At 47.1% G+C, this 16,561-nt stretch overlaps 1 protein-coding gene and 1 pseudogene across 2 annotated transcripts in view; both read left to right on the top strand.

Annotated features, from left to right (window-relative positions):
• Positions 1 to 16,561, top strand: part of LOC311530633 (C-type lectin domain family 2 member D-like) — an 839,985-nt pseudogene that overhangs the window by 341,681 nt on the left and 481,743 nt on the right. The gene's annotated exons all lie outside the window — the stretch shown is intronic.
• Positions 15,286 to 16,561, top strand: part of LOC311530566 (E3 ubiquitin-protein ligase TRIM39-like) — a 32,215-nt gene continuing 30,939 nt past the window's right edge. Inside the window, exon 1 of the mRNA XM_084647356.1 lies at positions 15,286 to 15,329. The gene's annotated coding sequence lies outside the window, so the exon portion shown is untranslated. The remainder of the gene's footprint in view (positions 15,330 to 16,561) is intronic.

Raw genomic sequence — 16,561 nt, 5'->3', positions numbered from 1 at the left:
AACTTTCACACCGTAGCCTGGCCAGTCATGAAACTGGTTTTCAAAGCTTCTCTGATGCATACCGTGCCCTCCTGTGCTCTTTTAACCGCCCTAGTGTCTGGCTGCGCGTAACCAGCAGCCAGGCGATTTGCCTCAACCTCCCACCCCGCCATAAACGTCTCCCCCTTACTCTCACAGATATTGTGGAGCACACAGCAAGCAGTAATAACAGTGGGAATATTGGTTTTGCTGAGGTCTAAGCGAGTCAGTAAACTGCACCAGCGCGCCTTTAAACGTCCAAATGCACATTCTACCACCATTCTGCACTTGCTCAGCCTGTAGTTGAACTGCTCCTGACTACTGTCCAGGCTGCCTGTGTACGGCTTCATGAGCCATGGCATTAAGGGGTAGGCTGGGTCCCCAAGGATACATATAGGCATTTCAACATCCCCAACAGTTATTTTCTGGTCTGGGAATAAAGTCCCTTCCTGCAGCTTTTGAAACAGACCAGAGTTCCTGAAGATGCGAGTGTCATGTACCTTTCCCGGCCATCCCACGTTGATGTTGGTGAAACGTCCCTTGTGATCTACCAGAGCTTGCAGCACTATTGAAAAGTACCCCTTGTGGTTTATGTACTCGGCGGCTTGGTGCTCCGGTGCCAAGATAGGGATATGGATTCCGTCTATGGTCCCACCACAGTTAGGGAATCCCATTGCAGCAAAGCCATCCACGATGACCTGCACATTTCCCAGGGTCACTACCCTTGATAGCAGCAGATCTTTGATTGCGTGGGCTACTTGCATCACAGCAGCCCCCACAGTAGATTTGCCCACTCCAAATTGATTCCCAACTGACCGGTAGCTGTCTGGCGTTGCAAGCTTCCACAGGGCTATCGCCACTCACTTCTCAACTGTGAGGGCTGCTCTCATCTTGGTATTCATGCGCCTCAGGGCAGGGGAAAGCAAGTCACAAAGTTCCATGAAAGTGCCCTTACGCATGCGAAAGTTTCGCAGCCACTGGGAATCGTCCCAGACCTGCAACGCTCTGCGGTCCCACCAGCCTGTGCTTGTTTCCCGAGCCCAGAATCGGCGTTCCACAGCATGAACCTGCCCCATTAGCACCATGATGTATGCACTGGCAGGGCCCATGCTTTCAGAGAAATCTGTGTCCATGTCCTGATCACTCACGTGACCGCGCTGACGTCGCCGCTTTGCCAGGTTCCGGTGCCGCATATACTGCTGGATAATGCGTGTGGTGTTTAATGTGCTCCTAATTGCCAAAGTGAGCTGAGCGGCCTCCATGCTTGCCTTGGAATGGCGTCCGCACAGAAAAAAGGCGTGGAACGAATGTCTGCCGTTGCTCTGACGGAGGGAGGGGCGACTGACGACACGGCTTGCAGGGTTGGCTTCAGGGAGCTAAAATCAACAAAGGGGGTGTCTTTACATCAAGGAGTATTTCAGGCAGGACTTCACGGAGGGTTCCAATAAGAAATGGTGCACCTAAGTTATTGTTCTTATTGGAACAAGGAGGTTAGCCTGGGCTCTGATTGATACATGGCTAGATTTACCTTGCTGCACCTTCTCTGTGAGTGACTGCAGTGTGACCTAGAAGAATGAGTCCCCTAGACAGGGGAGGGGGGGAAGCAAATGAATACAGAACAAATCTGGTCTATTTCTTGTTTTGATCCATTCCATCTATCTTTTACATCTTTGGCTGGCAGCAGACGGTGCAGAAGGACTGCATGCCATCCACATCTCATGGCTGCTCGGCAGAAGATGGTACAGTACGACTGCTAGCCATCCTCATCTCTTGCCTGCCTGGCAGAAGATGGTACAGTACGACTGCTAGCAATCCGTATCGCCTGCCTGCTCACCATTAGACAGTTCAATACGACTGACTGCAGGACTAAAGAGAATGACCTGGTCAAGTCACTCCAAATTTAGTCCCTGCGCCCATGTCTGTCCAGGCGCTTCCAGCCGACGTGGCCAGGAGCACCTCGGACATGACGATGATGGCTACGAGTCGTACTGTACCATAGAATCATAGAATCATAGAATATCAGGGTTGGAAGGGACCTCAGGAGGTCATCTAGTCCAACCTCCTGCTCAAAAGCAGGACCCATACCCAATTAAATCATCCCAGCCAGGGCTTTGTCAAGCCTGACCTTAAAAACTTCTAAGGAGATTCCACCACCTCCCTAGGCAACGCATTCCAGTGTTTCACCACCCTCCTAGTGAAAAAGTTTTTCCTAATATCCAACCTAAATCTCCCCCACTGCAACTTGAGACCATTACTCCTTGTCCTGTCCTCTTCCACCACTGAGAATAGTCTAGAACCATCCTCTCTGGAACTACACTTGACACTGGCTGCCAACTAGACATGGAGCCATTGATCACTACCCGTTGAGCCCGACAATCTAGCCAACTTTCTACCTACCTTATAGTGCATTCATCTAGCCCATACTTCCTTAACTTGCTGACAAGAATACTGTGGGAGACCGTGTTAAAAGCTTTGCTAAAGTCAAGATACAATACATCCACTGCTTTCCCTTCATCCACAGAACCAGTAATCTCATCATAGAAGGCGATTAGATTAGTCAGGCATGACCTTCCCTTGGTGAATCCATGCTGACTGTTCCTGATCACTTTCCTCTCATGTAAGTGCTTCAGGATTGATTCTTTGAGGACCTGCTCCATGATTTTTCCGGGGACTGAAGTGAGGCTGACTGGGCTGTAGTTCCCTGGATCCTCCTTCTTCCCTTTTTTAAAGATTGGCACTACATTAGCCTTTTTCCAGTCATCCGGGACTTCCCCCGTTCGCCACGAGTTTTCAAAGATAATGGCCAAATGGCTCTGCAATCACAGCCGCCAGTCCCTTTAGCACTCTCGGATGCAACTCATCCGGCCCCATGGACTTGTGCACGTCCAGTTTTTCTAAATAGTCCCTAACCACCTCTTTCTCCACAGAGGGCTGGCCATCTATTCCCCATGCTGTGATGCCCAGCACAGCAGTCTGGGAGCTGACCTTGTTCGTGAAGACAGAGGCAAAAAAAGCATTGAGTACATTAGCTTTTTCCACATCCTCCGTCACTAGGTTGCCTCCCTCATTCAGTAAGAGGCCCACACTTTCTTGGCTTTCTTCTTGTTGCCAACATACCTGAAGAAACCCTTCTTGTTACTCTTAACATCTCTCGCTAGCTGCAGCTCCAGGTGCGATTTGGCCCTCCTAATTTCATTCCTACATGCCCGAGCAATATATTTATACTCTTCCCTGGTCATATGTTCAACCTTCCACTTCTTGTAAGCTTCTTTTTTATGCTTAAGATCTGCTAGGATTTCACCGTTAAGCCAAGCTGGTCGCCTGCCATACTTACTATTCTGCTTACCGTCTGCTGCCAAAAGGCAAGGGGTTGCTGCTACTGTGTAGCAAAGCCATACCGCGTCTGCCAGCACCCAGGAGACATAGGGTGACGGTTACCTGAGCGGGCTCTATGCTTGCCGTGGTATGGCGTCTGCACAGGTAACTCAGGAAAAAAGGCGCGAAACGATTGTCTGCCCTTGCTTTCACGGAGGGAGGGAGGGAGGGAACGGGTTCCGACGATATGTACCCAGAACCACCCGCGACAATGTTTTAGCCCCATCAGGCATTGGGATCTCAACCCAGAATTCCAATGGGCAGCGGAGACTGCGGGAACTGTGGGATAGCTATCCACAGTGCAACGCTCCGGAAGTCGACTCTAGCCTCGGTACTGTGGAAGCACTCCGCCGAGTTAATGCACTTAATGCACTTAGAGCATTTTCTGTGGGGACACACACACTCGAATATATAAAACCAATTTCTAAAAAAACGACTTCTGTAAATTCGACCTTATTCCGTAGTGTAGACATACCCAATGACTCCAAAATCTTTTTCTTGGTGGTAATTTAGCTAATTTATACAACATCATTTTATATGATGGGATTATTTATATGTGCAGTTGGGATTATGTCTACACTGGGGATAAAAGACCCGCTAGATCCTCCCTTAGCTAATATTACATAGCATTACAGATTAACATTTTACCTTCTTTGTACATATCTGACCATATACATACCAAAGCGTGGGTGTCTCCAATGAATAATTGTTTTACTCACAGCGGCTTCATATCACACAGTTTAAAATGTGTAATGATTCTGGGTTAAATCGCATGGCTTCCAGCAATGGGAAAGGTTCTCCAGGCTCACCCGTCCCCACATGCTGCTGCTCCTAGAGGAAAAGGGAGGTCAAAGCAGTGCAGGGGGGCAGGGGAGAAGGAGGGGTATCAGAGTTATGTAGTGAGGGATGGAGGGGGTCTTCAGCTGAGCTACGCATAATGCCCCCCCACTCCTCTATCCATGCTCCCCAAGTCTGTCCTCCTTCCAAAAATACACCTTAGCCCCAGTGACTCCATGCCAGTCCCTGCACTGTTCACACATCCTCTGCCCAGCTCCTCAACCTACAGGGCCCCTGCCAAAGTCTGCCCTGTATGGGGTGGGGGAGGATTGGGCTGGATCATAAGAGAGACAGGAAGACTCTGAGCTGGGGAGACGAGGCAGGGACTAACCATACAGACAGGGTTAAGGATTGCCCAGGAATCAGAGGGGAGAGCTGGGCTGTGGAACATAGAATATCAGGGTTGGAAGGGACCTCAGGAGGTCATCTAGTCCAGCCCCCTGCTCAAAGCAGGAACAATCCCCAATTTTTGGCCCAGATCCCTAAATGGCCCCCTCAAGGATTGAACTCACAACCCTGGGTTTAGCAGGTCAATGGTCAAACCACTGAGCTATCCCTCCTTCCCCCCATGGGGTTGCTGAAATTATTTTTAAAAAGCCAAGTGAAAGAACTGCTCAAAAGCTTTGTTAACGCAGAGTTAAGGTTGCCCAGCGCTGCCTCCTGCCCTTCCAGAATGGGGAGAGTGGCTAATACGGTTGCCACCTTTCTAAGGGCTTGTAACAGGATCCCAGAGGCCATGCCCCGTGCTCCACCTCTTCCTGAGGCCAGGCCCCTGATCTGCCTCCCACAAGGCCCCTGCCCCTTCTCTGCCTCTTCCCTACCACCCCATCAAAAAAAAAACGGACATCAGGGCTTGTCAAACAGCACTTGGACTGGGTGAAAAACTGGATGGGTGGCAACCATAGTGGCTAAACTTAAACCTCTGAAAACCAGGAAGTACAGAGTCGAGGAACACATCACCCACAGAACCCAACCTTATCTCTATCTTCGAGCAATACCCATCACACAGTAACAAACATGCTCTCACAGATACGACAGAACGCTTTGAGAACATAGCACATCAACACTGTAGAACAAACTTTAACATGTTCTTTATAGTAAAGCAAAACTTAGGTTTGGATCAGGTGTAGCAAGCAGAAACTACCTCCACCTGGCCTTCACTCAAACACTGAGCGTGCTCCATGCAAACTCCCCCAGGTTTGCAAAATGTTGCTGTCACCATTCAGGGCAACTGTTTCTGCGTCTCCCCTCAGTGGTCCAGCAACAGCATCCATTCTCAGCCTTCTGGCTCCGCGGGTGTTGCCTCTCTTGGGTGGAGACCTGCATCCCTCTCCCTTCTGACTGGGGTATTTCCAGGCTGCACAGTTCCCCGCCTTCCCTGTATTATTCTCAGCACAAACAGGTTGCCTAAAGACACCTGCTTGTTTTCTCTTCCGAGATGGTTAACAGCTGTGATTGCTACAGTTATAAGGTACCACACACCACTTCCTAAGCAAGTCTGCTTTATTCATAAGGCAAAAAACATTACAGAGAAAACAGATTAAAAACAATTTAAAAAACCCAACCCCACAGTCCACCAGAGTTAACCCCAACCCTAAAAGGGTTCTGGCTGGGACAGTTCTTCAACCCTGAACCCAAGGGGGATTTCCTTATTACAAGCTCGTCACAGCTTCATCTCAGAACAAGCATGCACTCTTATGGGACCTCAGAAGGCCACATCCTTCCAATGCTCCTCTAAGGATTGGCGTGCTCCGTGGACCAGGAGCCTGTCCATTTGCTGGATCAGGAAGAAGACCATGAGCCAGTTTAAAACCAGGCTATTTATCCAAAAATTCTTCCTTTGTCTGTTGGTCCCTGGAAAGAATCCAGTTTGAAGTAGTATATGTGCATGTCTCCGGGGGCGGCTTGAAAAGGTTGATAATGGAGGAAGTTAATTGGCTTTCCCTCCCACTAGAGAAGATACAATGCTATAATAACGCATACACAATTGCATGTTTAATACAATGGACCCCACTGGTCTTAACCCTCATTCAATGTTTTAACTTAGTTCAATAAAGTTCATTCAGGATATTGTAGGATATTATCAGTCTCTTGCAGTTCCTACCCCTTCACCCTTGCTCTGAAGATTCTTTCTGAGATGTTGCCTTTGCTTACCCCTCACTTAGTCCTGGAGACCAATGACAACCTACAGCACTTCATGCAGGAATGAGGCATGGTTGGCCCATCAAGGTACACCATCTCTTCGCCTCATATCAGTCACAGCTCTACCAACCTGCCGCAACTACTCCCTCCACTGTTCAATACACCTACACCGAACGCAGTTAATAGCAGTTGGAATGCATGCAGATAAATGCATAAACAATGGCACAGTTTCACAGTCTTCCCACGTACCTACGTATGCTGCCACTTTTGCTGAGCCACACCCAATATCTATAGTACTCCAGGGAGCAGATTTAAGTCAAATGTACCCACTTTCAAATTCCTCCTCAATACTCTCCTTTGCTGTTACACCTACAAAAAATCCTTGGCTGCTTGTGTTCAGAGACCGCTACCTATCATGCCTCCTTGTACTCCCCCATCTGTCTGCATTTGATGTCTGTTGTATTATTGTTGGAATGTAAGTTGCTTGGGGCAGGGAAAATCTTTTTGTGCTGTGTTTGTACAATGCATAGGGCCATGAGATCCTGGTCCATGTGTAGAGTTCCTAGGTGCTATGGTCAATAATAATAATAACAAATTAGGGCTGTCAATTAATTGCTGTTAACTCACACGATTAACTCAAAAAAATTAATCGTGATTAAAAAAATTAATCATAATTTGTCATAAATATAAAGGGAAGGGTAAACACCTTTAAAATACCTCCTGGCCAGAGGAAAAACCCTTTCACCTGTAAAGGGTTAAGAAGCTAGGATAACCTTGCTGGCACCTGACCAAAATGACCAATGAGGAGACAAGATACTTTCAAAAGCTGGAGGGAGGGAGAAACTAAGTCTCTCTCTGTCTGTGTGTGTGATGCATTTGCCGGGGACAGAACAGGAATGGAGTCTTAGAACTGAGTAAGTAATCTAGCTAGATATGTGTTAGATTCTGTTTGTTTAAATGGCTGAGAAAATAAGCTGTGCTGAATGGAATGGATATTCCTGTTTTTGTGTCTTTTTGTAACTTAAGGTTTTGCCTAGAGGGATTCTCTATGTTTTGAACCTGATTACCCTGTAAGGTATTTACCATCCTGATTTTACAGAGGTGATTCTTTTCCTTTTTCTTCTATTAAAATTCTTCTTTTAAGAACCTGATTGTTTTTTTCATTGTTCTTGAGATCCAGGGGTTTGGGTCTGTGTTCACCTATGTAAATTGGTGAGGATTTTTATCAAGCCTTCCCCAGGAAAGGGGGTGTAGGGTTTGGGGAGAATTTTGATGGGAAAGACGTTTCCAAGCGGGCTCTTTCCCGGTTATATATCTGTTAGACGCTTGGTGGTGGCAGCAATAAAGTCCAAGGGAAAAAGGAAAATAGTTTGTATCTTGGGGAAGTTTTAACCTAAGCTGGTAAAAATAAGCTTAGGAGGTTTTCATGCAGGTCCCCACATCTGTACCCTAGAGTTCAGAGTGGGGCAGGAACCTTGACATAATTAATCACAGTTTTAATCACACTGTTAAATAATAATAGAATACCAAATTGAAATTTATTAAATATTTTTGGATGTTTTTCTACATTTTCAAATATATTGATTTCAATTACAACACCAAATACAAAGTGTACAGTGCTCCCTTTACATTCTTATTTTTTATTACAAATATTTGCACTGTAAAAATGATACACAAAATAAATAGTATTTTTCAATTCACCTAATACAAGTACTGCAGTGCAATTTTTTTATCATTAAAGTGTAATTTACAAATGTAGATTTTTTTTGTTTGTTACAGAACTGTACTCAAAACAAAACAATGTAAAACGTTAGCGTGTACAAGTGCACTCAGTCCTACTTCTTGTTCGGCCAATCGCTCAGACAAACAAGTTTTAATTTTGAGTGCAGTTATTTTTTTGTACATAATTCTACATTTGTAAGTTCAACTTTCATGATAAAGAGATTGCACTACAATACTTGTATTAGGTGAATTGAAAAATACTATTTCATAGAATCATAGAAATCAGGGTTGGAAGGGACCTCAGGAGGTCATCTAGTCCAACCCCCTGCTCAAAAGCAGGACCAATCCCCAATTAAATCATCCCAGCCAGGGCTTTGTCAAGCCTGACCTTAAAAACTTCTAAGGAAGGAGATTCCACCACCTCCCTAGGTAACGCATTCCAGTGTTTCACCACCCTCCTAGTGAAAAAGTTTTTCCTAATATCCAACCTAAACCTCCCCCACTGCAACTTGAGACCATTACTCCTTGTCCTGTCCTCTTCCACCACTGAGAATAGTCTAGAACCATCCTCTCTGGAACCACCTCTCAGGTAGTTGAAAGCAGCTATCAAATCCCCCCTCATTCTTCTCTTCCGCAGACTAAACAATCCCAGTTCCCTCAGCCTCTCCTCATAAGTCATGTGTTCCAGACCCCTAATCATTTTTGTTGCCCTTCGCTGGACTCTCTCCAATTTATCCACATCCTTCTTGTAGTGTGGGGCCCAAACTGGACACAGTACTCCAGATGAGGCCTCACCAATGTTGAATAGAGGGGGACGATCACGTCCCTCGATCTGCTCGCTATGCCCCTACTTATACATCCCAAAATGCCATTGGTCTTCTTGGCAACAAGGGCACACTGCTGACTCATATCCAGCTTCTCGTCCACTGTCACCCCTAGGTCCTTTTCCGCAGAACTGCTGCCTAGCCATTCGGTCCCTAGTCTGTAGCTGTGCATTGGGTTCTTCCGTCCTAAGTGCAGGACTCTGCACTTATCCTTATTGAACCTCATCAGATTTCTTTTGGCCCAATCCTCCAATTTGTCTAGGTCCCTCTGTATCCTATCCCTGCCCTCCAGTGTGTCCTCCCAGTTTAGTATCATCCGCAAATTTGCTGAGAGTGCAATCCACACCATCCTCCAGATCATTTATGAAGATATTGAACAAAACCGGCCCCAGGACCGACCTCTGGGGCACTCCACTTGACACCGGCTGCCAACTAGACATGGAGCCATTGATCACTACCCGTTGAGCCCGACAATCTAGCCAACTTTCTACCCACCTTATAGTGCATTCATCCAGCCCATACTTCTTTAACTTGCTGACAAGAATACTGTGGGAGACCGTGTCAAAAGCTTTCCTAAAGTCAAGATACAATACATCCACTGCTTTCCCTTCATCCACAGAACCAGTAATCTCATCATAGAAGGCGATTAGATTAGTCAGGCATGACTTGCCCTTGGTGAATCCATGCTGACTGTTCCTGATCACTTTCCTCTCATGTAAGTGCTTCAGGATTGATTCTTTGAGGACCTGCTCCATGATTTTTCCGGGGACTGAAGTGAGGCTGACTGGCCTGTAGTTTCCAGGATCCTCCTTCTTCCCTTTTTTAAAGATTGGCACTACATTAGCCTTTTTCCAGTCATCCGGGACTTCCCCCGTTCGCCACGAGTTTTCAAAGATAAAGGCCAATGGCTCTGCAATCACAGCCGCCAGTTCCTTTAGCACTCTCGGATGCAACTCGTCCGGCCCCATGGACTTGTGCACGTCCAGCTTTTCTAAATAGTCCCTAACCACCTCTTTCTCCACAGAGGGCTGGCCATCTATTCCCCATGTTGTGATGCCCAGCGCAGCAGTCTGGGAGCTGACCTTGTTCGTGAAGACAGAGGCAAAAAAAGCATTGAGTACATTAGCTTTTTCCACATCCTCTGTCACTAGGTTGCCTCCCTCACTCATTACGGGGCCCACACTTTCCTTGGCTTTCTTCTTGTTGCCAACATACCTGAAGAAACCCTTCTTGTTACTCTTAACGTCTCTTGCTAGCTGCAGCTCCAGGTGCAATTTGGCCCTCCTAATTTTATTCCTACATGCCCGAGCAATATTTTTATACTCTTCCCCAGTCATATGTCCAACCTTCCACTTCTTGTAAGCTTCTTTTTTATGCCTAAGATCCGCTAGGATTTCACCGTTAAGCCAAGCTGGTCGCCTGCCATATTTACTATTCTTTCGACACATCGGGATGGTTTGTCCCTGTAACCTCAACAGGGATTCCTTGAAATACAGCCAGCTCTCCTGGACTCCTTTCCCCTTCATGTTAGTCCCCCAGGGGATCCTACCCATCCGTTCCCTGAGGGAGTTGAAGTCTGCTTTCCTGAAGTCCAGGGTCCGTATCCTGCTGCTTACCTTTCTTCCCTGTGTCAGGATCCTGAACTCAACCAACTCATGGTCACTGCCTCCCAGATTCCCATCCACTTTTGCTTCCCCTACTAATTCTTCCCAGTTTGTGAGCAGCAGGTCAAGAAAAGCTCCCCCCCAGTTGGCTCCTCTAGCACTTGCACCAGGAAATTGTCCCCTATGCTTTCCAAAAACTTCCTGGATTGTCTATGCACCGCTGTATTGCTCTCCCAGCAGATATCAGGAAAATTAAAGTCACCCATGAGAACCAGGGCATGCGATCTAGTAGCTTCTGCGAGCTGCTGGAAGAAAGCCTCATCTACCTCATCCCCCTGGTCCGGTGGTCTATAGCAGACTCCCACCACTACATCACTCTTGTTGCTCACACTTCTAAACTTAATCCAGAGACACTCAGGTTTTTCTGCAGTTTCGTACCGGAGCTCTGAGCAGTCATACTGCTCCCTTACATACAGTGCTACTCCCCCACCTTTTCTGCCCTGCCTGTCTTTCCTGAACAGTTTATAACCATCCATGACAGTACTCCAGTCGTGTGAGTTATCCCACCAAGTCTCTGTTATTCCAATAACATCATAATTCCTTGACATCACCAGGACCTCCAGTTCTCCCTGCTTGTTTCCAAGGCTTTGTGCATTCGTATATAAGCACTTGAGATAACCTGCTGATCGCCCCTCATTCTCAGTATGAGGCAGGAGCCCTCCCCTCACAGACATTCCTGCCTGTGCTTCCTCCCGGTATCCCGCTTTCCCACTTACCTCAGGGCTTTGGTCTCCTTCCCCCGGTGAACCTAGTTTAATGCCCTCCTCACTAGGTTAGCCAGCCTGCTTGCAAAGATGCTCTTCCCTCTCTTCATAAGGTGGAGCCCGTCTCTGCCCAGCACTCCTCCTTCATGGAACACCATCCCATGGTCAAAGAATCCAAAGCCTTCTCTCCGACACCACCTGCGTAGCCATTCGTTGACTTCCACGATTCAACGGTCCCTACCCAGGCCTTTTCCTTCCACGGGGAGGATGGACGAGAACACCACTTGTGCCTCAAACTCCTTTATCCTTCTTCCCAGAGCCACGTAGTCCGCAGTGATCCGCTCAAGGTCATTCTTGGCAGTATCATTGGTGCCCACGTGGAGAAGCAGGAAGGGGTAGCGATCCGAGGGCTTGATGAGTCTCGGCAGTCTCTCCATCACATCACGAATCTTAGCCCCCGGCAAGCAGCAGACTTCTTGGTTTTCCCAGTCAGGGCGGCAGATAGATGACTCAGTCCCCCGGAGGAGAGAGTCCCCGACCACCACCACCCGCCTCCTTCTCTTGGGAGTGGTGGTCGTGGAACCCCCCATCTCAGGACAGCGCATCTCATGCCTTCCAACCAGCGGAGTCTCCTTCTGCTTTCTCCCCCCAGACATATCATCTGGTCCACTCTCCGCAATGGTACCTGTGGAGAGAACATGAAAGCGGTTAGTTACCTGTGTCCGCGTTGCTGGAACCTGGACATTCCCCCTTCTTCTTCTGGAGGTCACATGTTGCCAAGCTTCTTCACTGGCCTCTTGGCTCCGCTGTGCAACCTGCTCTAAATCTTTAGAGATTTGTGCCCGTAGAAGCCTATCCTGACTTTTGTCCAGAAAATCCTCCGTTTCTCGTATGCAACGCAGGGTCGTTATCTGTTGCTCCAGACCTTCAATCTTCTCTTCCAGTATGGAGACCAGCTTGCACTTTGTACAGACAAAGTCGCTTCTTTCCTGTGGAAGAAAGACAAACATGGCACATCCAGTGCAGGTCACAACAGCTGAACCCCCCCCTTCCATGTCACCTTCTTACTATGAGCTTCCTCAGAGAAGTTGGCAAGATGTAAGCCTCACTGGGCTCACTCCAGGCGAACTCCCAGGCAAACTCCTGCTGTGTGCTGATCTGCTGTCCCCCGCTGCTCAGCTGGTTCACCGCTGCTCAGCTGGTTCGGGAAGCTCTGGCTATTTTTAAACAGCCAGGCTCCCCTGAAACAAACAAACAGACAGCCCCAGTGCCCACCCCCTACAGGCTACCAGACAATCAGACACTCGCTCAGGCTCTCACACTGCCCTCCCAGCAAACACACACTTGGATACTTAATCAGCAAACACGCACTCGGATACTCACCAATCCCAGGCAAACTCCTGCTGTGTGCTGCTCTGCTGTCCCCCGCCACTCAGCTGGTTCGCGAAGCTCTGGCTATTTTTAAACAGCCAGGCTCCCCTCAAACAAACAAACAGACAGCCCCAGTGCCCGTCCCCTGCAGGCTACCAGCCAATCAGACACTCGCTCAGGCTCTCACACTGCCCTCCCAGCAAACACACACTCGGATAGAATCATAGAATCATAGAATATCAGGGTTGGAAGGGACCCCAGAAGGTCATCTAGTCCAACCCCCTGCTCAAAGCAGGACCAATTCCCAGTTAAATCATCCCAGCCAGGGCTTTGTCAAGCCTGACCTTAAAAACCTCTAAGGAAGGAGATTCTACCACCTCCCTAGGTAACGCATTCCAGTGTTTCACCACCCTCTTAGTGAAAAAGTTTTTCCTAATATCCAATCTAAACCTCCCCCACTGCAACTTGAGACCATTACTCCTCGTTCTGTCATCTGCTACCATTGAGAACAGTCTAGAGCCATCCTCTTTGGAACCCCCTTTCAGGTAGTTGAAAGCAGCTATCAAATCCCCCCTCATTCTTCTCTTCTGCAGACTAAACAATCCCAGCTCCCTCAGCCTCTCCTCATAACTCATGTGTTCCAGTCCCTTAATCATTTTTGTTGCCCTTCGCTGGACTCTCTCCAATTTATCCACATCCTTCTTGAAGTGTGGGGCCCAAAACTGGACACAGTACTCCAGATGAGGCCTCACCAATGTCGAATAGAGGGGAACGATCACGTCCCTCGATCTGCTCGCTATGCCCCTACTTATACATCCCAAAATGCCATTGGCCTTCTTGGCAACAAGGGCACACTGCTGACTCATATCCAGCTTCTCATCCACTGTCACCCCTAGGTCCTTTTCCGCAGAACTGCTGCCTAGCCATTCGGTCCCTAGTCTGTAGCTGTGCATTGGGTTCTTCCGTCCTAAGTGCAGGACTCTGCACTTATCCTTATTGAACCTCATCAGATTCCTTTTGGTCCAATCTTCCAATTGGTCTAGGTCCTTCTGTATCCTATCCCTCCCCTCCAGCGTATCTACCACTCCTCCCAGTTTAGTATCATCCGCAAATTTGCTGAGAGTGCAATCCACACCATCCTCCAGATCATTTATGAAGATATTGAATAAAACCGGCCCCAGGACCGACCCTTGGGGCACTCCACTTGATACCGGCTGCCAACTAGACATGGAGCCATTGATCACTACCCGTTGAGCCTTACTTACTCAGCAAACTTATTTTCTTTTTTACAGTGCAAATATTTGTAATAAAATAATAATATAAAGTGAGCACTGTACACTTTGTATTCTGTGTTGTAATTGAAATAAATATATTTGAAAATGTAGACAAAAATCCACAAATATTTAAATAAATGGTATTTTATTAACAGTGCAATTAATCATGATTAATTTTTTAACTGCTTGACAGCCTTAATAATAATAAATTTAATAAAATACTGTCATCACAAGGACTACAAGATGGGGAAAGGTGAGGAATTCTGAGAGGGAGACCCCTCTCTTTCAGAATTCACTACCCCTGTACTTGCAAAGAAGAGAAATGTGGTGATGGTGGTTTTTTTAAACAGGAAATGGGGAAGAAAAATATGATTCGTCCTCAGCAGTTTCTGACACCACACCTGCTCTGTGCTGTAATAAACTGGCCAAGTCTTTTCTTAATATGATAGAGTCTAGAAGTGTTTGAAGGAAGCTTTGCTAAGAGCTCTCCCCAGACAGAAGAGTGCTGTGATCCTGAGATAATTGTAGCTGGATAAAGCTCAGACTGTTAGAAATAAATATACAGGGTCTTTCTCCCAGTGGGAAATAGGTAGGGGGTGCCAGCGGGCTGCCACCATTATAGGAACAGACTCTAGGGATAGATAAAGGGCTCAGGGAGGGACAGACGTATGATATATGGTTCCTACCCTGTTCCCCCTCTCCCAGTGCCGTACTCTGTTTATACGGCATATCATCCAACACGGCCCTAGAATCTTGGGGTTCTAGATTCCTCTTTAATGTGACTTGTAGCTCTGGTTGCATTTTTCTTTTCCTTCACCACATGGACTGCTAACATGGTCTGGAACCATTCTGGGAACACTGTGGGCTAAGAACACATCTGGGGTGAGTTCAGAGGGGGGCTATGTGAAGAACTGATTCACTGTGTCTGAACACCTGAAGATGGCCATGTTAGCCTCTTATCCTAGAAGAAAAGAATGAGAAAGACATCATAGCTGTTCAGGTCCAGGACAGAGCTAGGAACAGAATCAAGGTCTCCTTAGTGCCTGTCTAGTTCCCATCCACTAGGCCCCACTGTCTCTCAGCTGGCTGCATGCAAGGGAGCCCTGCTATAGCAATAACCGAAGGTGGCATCGGTCGGTGACTGGAGAGAGAATTAAAGCTTCCTTCCCCTAATTTTAACTCTTCACTTTTAAACACCACTTTCCTCTTTCATAATAAAAGATCAGTAAAAATTGCACCCGGCTGCAAGTGAGTGAATAAACTCACCCAGCCTGCAGGGAGTCCATGCTCCATCTAACCCAGGACTATTTCTACTCCAGATCTCTCTGATGGAGCCAGGGGAGGAGCCGGGCCCCTTGGATGCAGAGGAAGGGGAGATCGTGAGAGGCACCTGCACAGGTGAGGAGTTTGTTAAGCCAACTCAGAAACCATGGGCAAGTGAACGAAACAGCTGGCTTTTTCACCAAGGCCCTGTGAGGCTCCCAGTTCTGCCCCTCTTCACCCATGTTAGGGTTGTCCCAGCAGGGGTCACATCCTCCTGGCAGGTGTGTCAGTCATGACTTCCTTCCCATACTCACTGACTGACAAATACACCTCTCTCCCGCTCATCCTCTGTCCTTTCCTGGTGGTTGAGGTGTTATGTGGGAGCAGAACTGGTCCCTCTGCTTTGTGGGATTTGGCCCCTAGTTTCAGACCATATCATTATAACCTCCACAAAACTGAGGAGGTTAGTTAAACAGAAATTAAAAGGTACAGCACCAAAAGTGAAATCTCTGCAAGCTGCGTGGAAACTTTTTAAAGACACCATAACAGAGGCTCAACTTAAATGTATACCCCAAATTAAAAAACATAGTAAGAAAAGCAAAAAAGAGCCACCGTGGCTAGTAAAAGAAGCAGTGAGAGGCAAAAAGGCATCCTTTAAAAAGTGGAAGTTAAATCCTAATGAGGAAAATAGAAAGGAGCATAAACTCTGGCAAATGAAGTGTAAAAATACAATGAGGGAGGCCAAAGAAGAATTTGAAGAACTGCCAGCCAAAGACTCCAAAAGTAATAGCAACATTTTTAAAAAATATATCAGAAAGCCTGTGAAACAACCAGTGGGGCCACTGGCCGATCGAGGTGCTAAAGGAGCACTCAAAGACCATAAGGCCATTGCGGAGAAACTAAATGAATTCTTTGCATCGGTCTTCACGGCTGAGGATGTGAGGGAGATTCCCAAACCTGAGCCATTCTTTTTAGGTGACAGATCTGAGGAACTGTCCCAGACTGAGGTATCATTAGAGGAGGTTTTGGAACAAATTGATAAATTAAATAGCAGTAAGTCATCAGGACCAGATGGCATTCACCCAAGAGTTGTGAAGGAACTCAAATGTGAAATTGCAGACCTACTAAGTGTAGTCTGTAACCTATCATTTAAATCAGCTTCTATATCCGATGACTGGAGGATAGCTAATGTGACACCAGTTTTTAAAAAGGGCTCCAGAGGTGATCCTGGCAATTAAATACCTGTAAGCCTGACTTCAGTACCAGGCAAACTGGTTGAAACTATAATAAAGAACAATATTGTCAGACATATAAATGAACATAATTTGTTGAGGAAGAGTCAACATGGTTTTAATAAAGGGAAATCA

This window comes from Lepidochelys olivacea (genome assembly GCF_965140295.1).
Source record: "Lepidochelys olivacea isolate rLepOli2 genome assembly, chromosome: 14".
Classification (NCBI taxonomy): domain Eukaryota; kingdom Metazoa; phylum Chordata; order Testudines; family Cheloniidae; genus Lepidochelys; species Lepidochelys olivacea.
The sequence above is the reverse complement of the archived record's forward strand: the minus strand, read 5'-3'. Positions and strand labels throughout refer to the sequence as shown.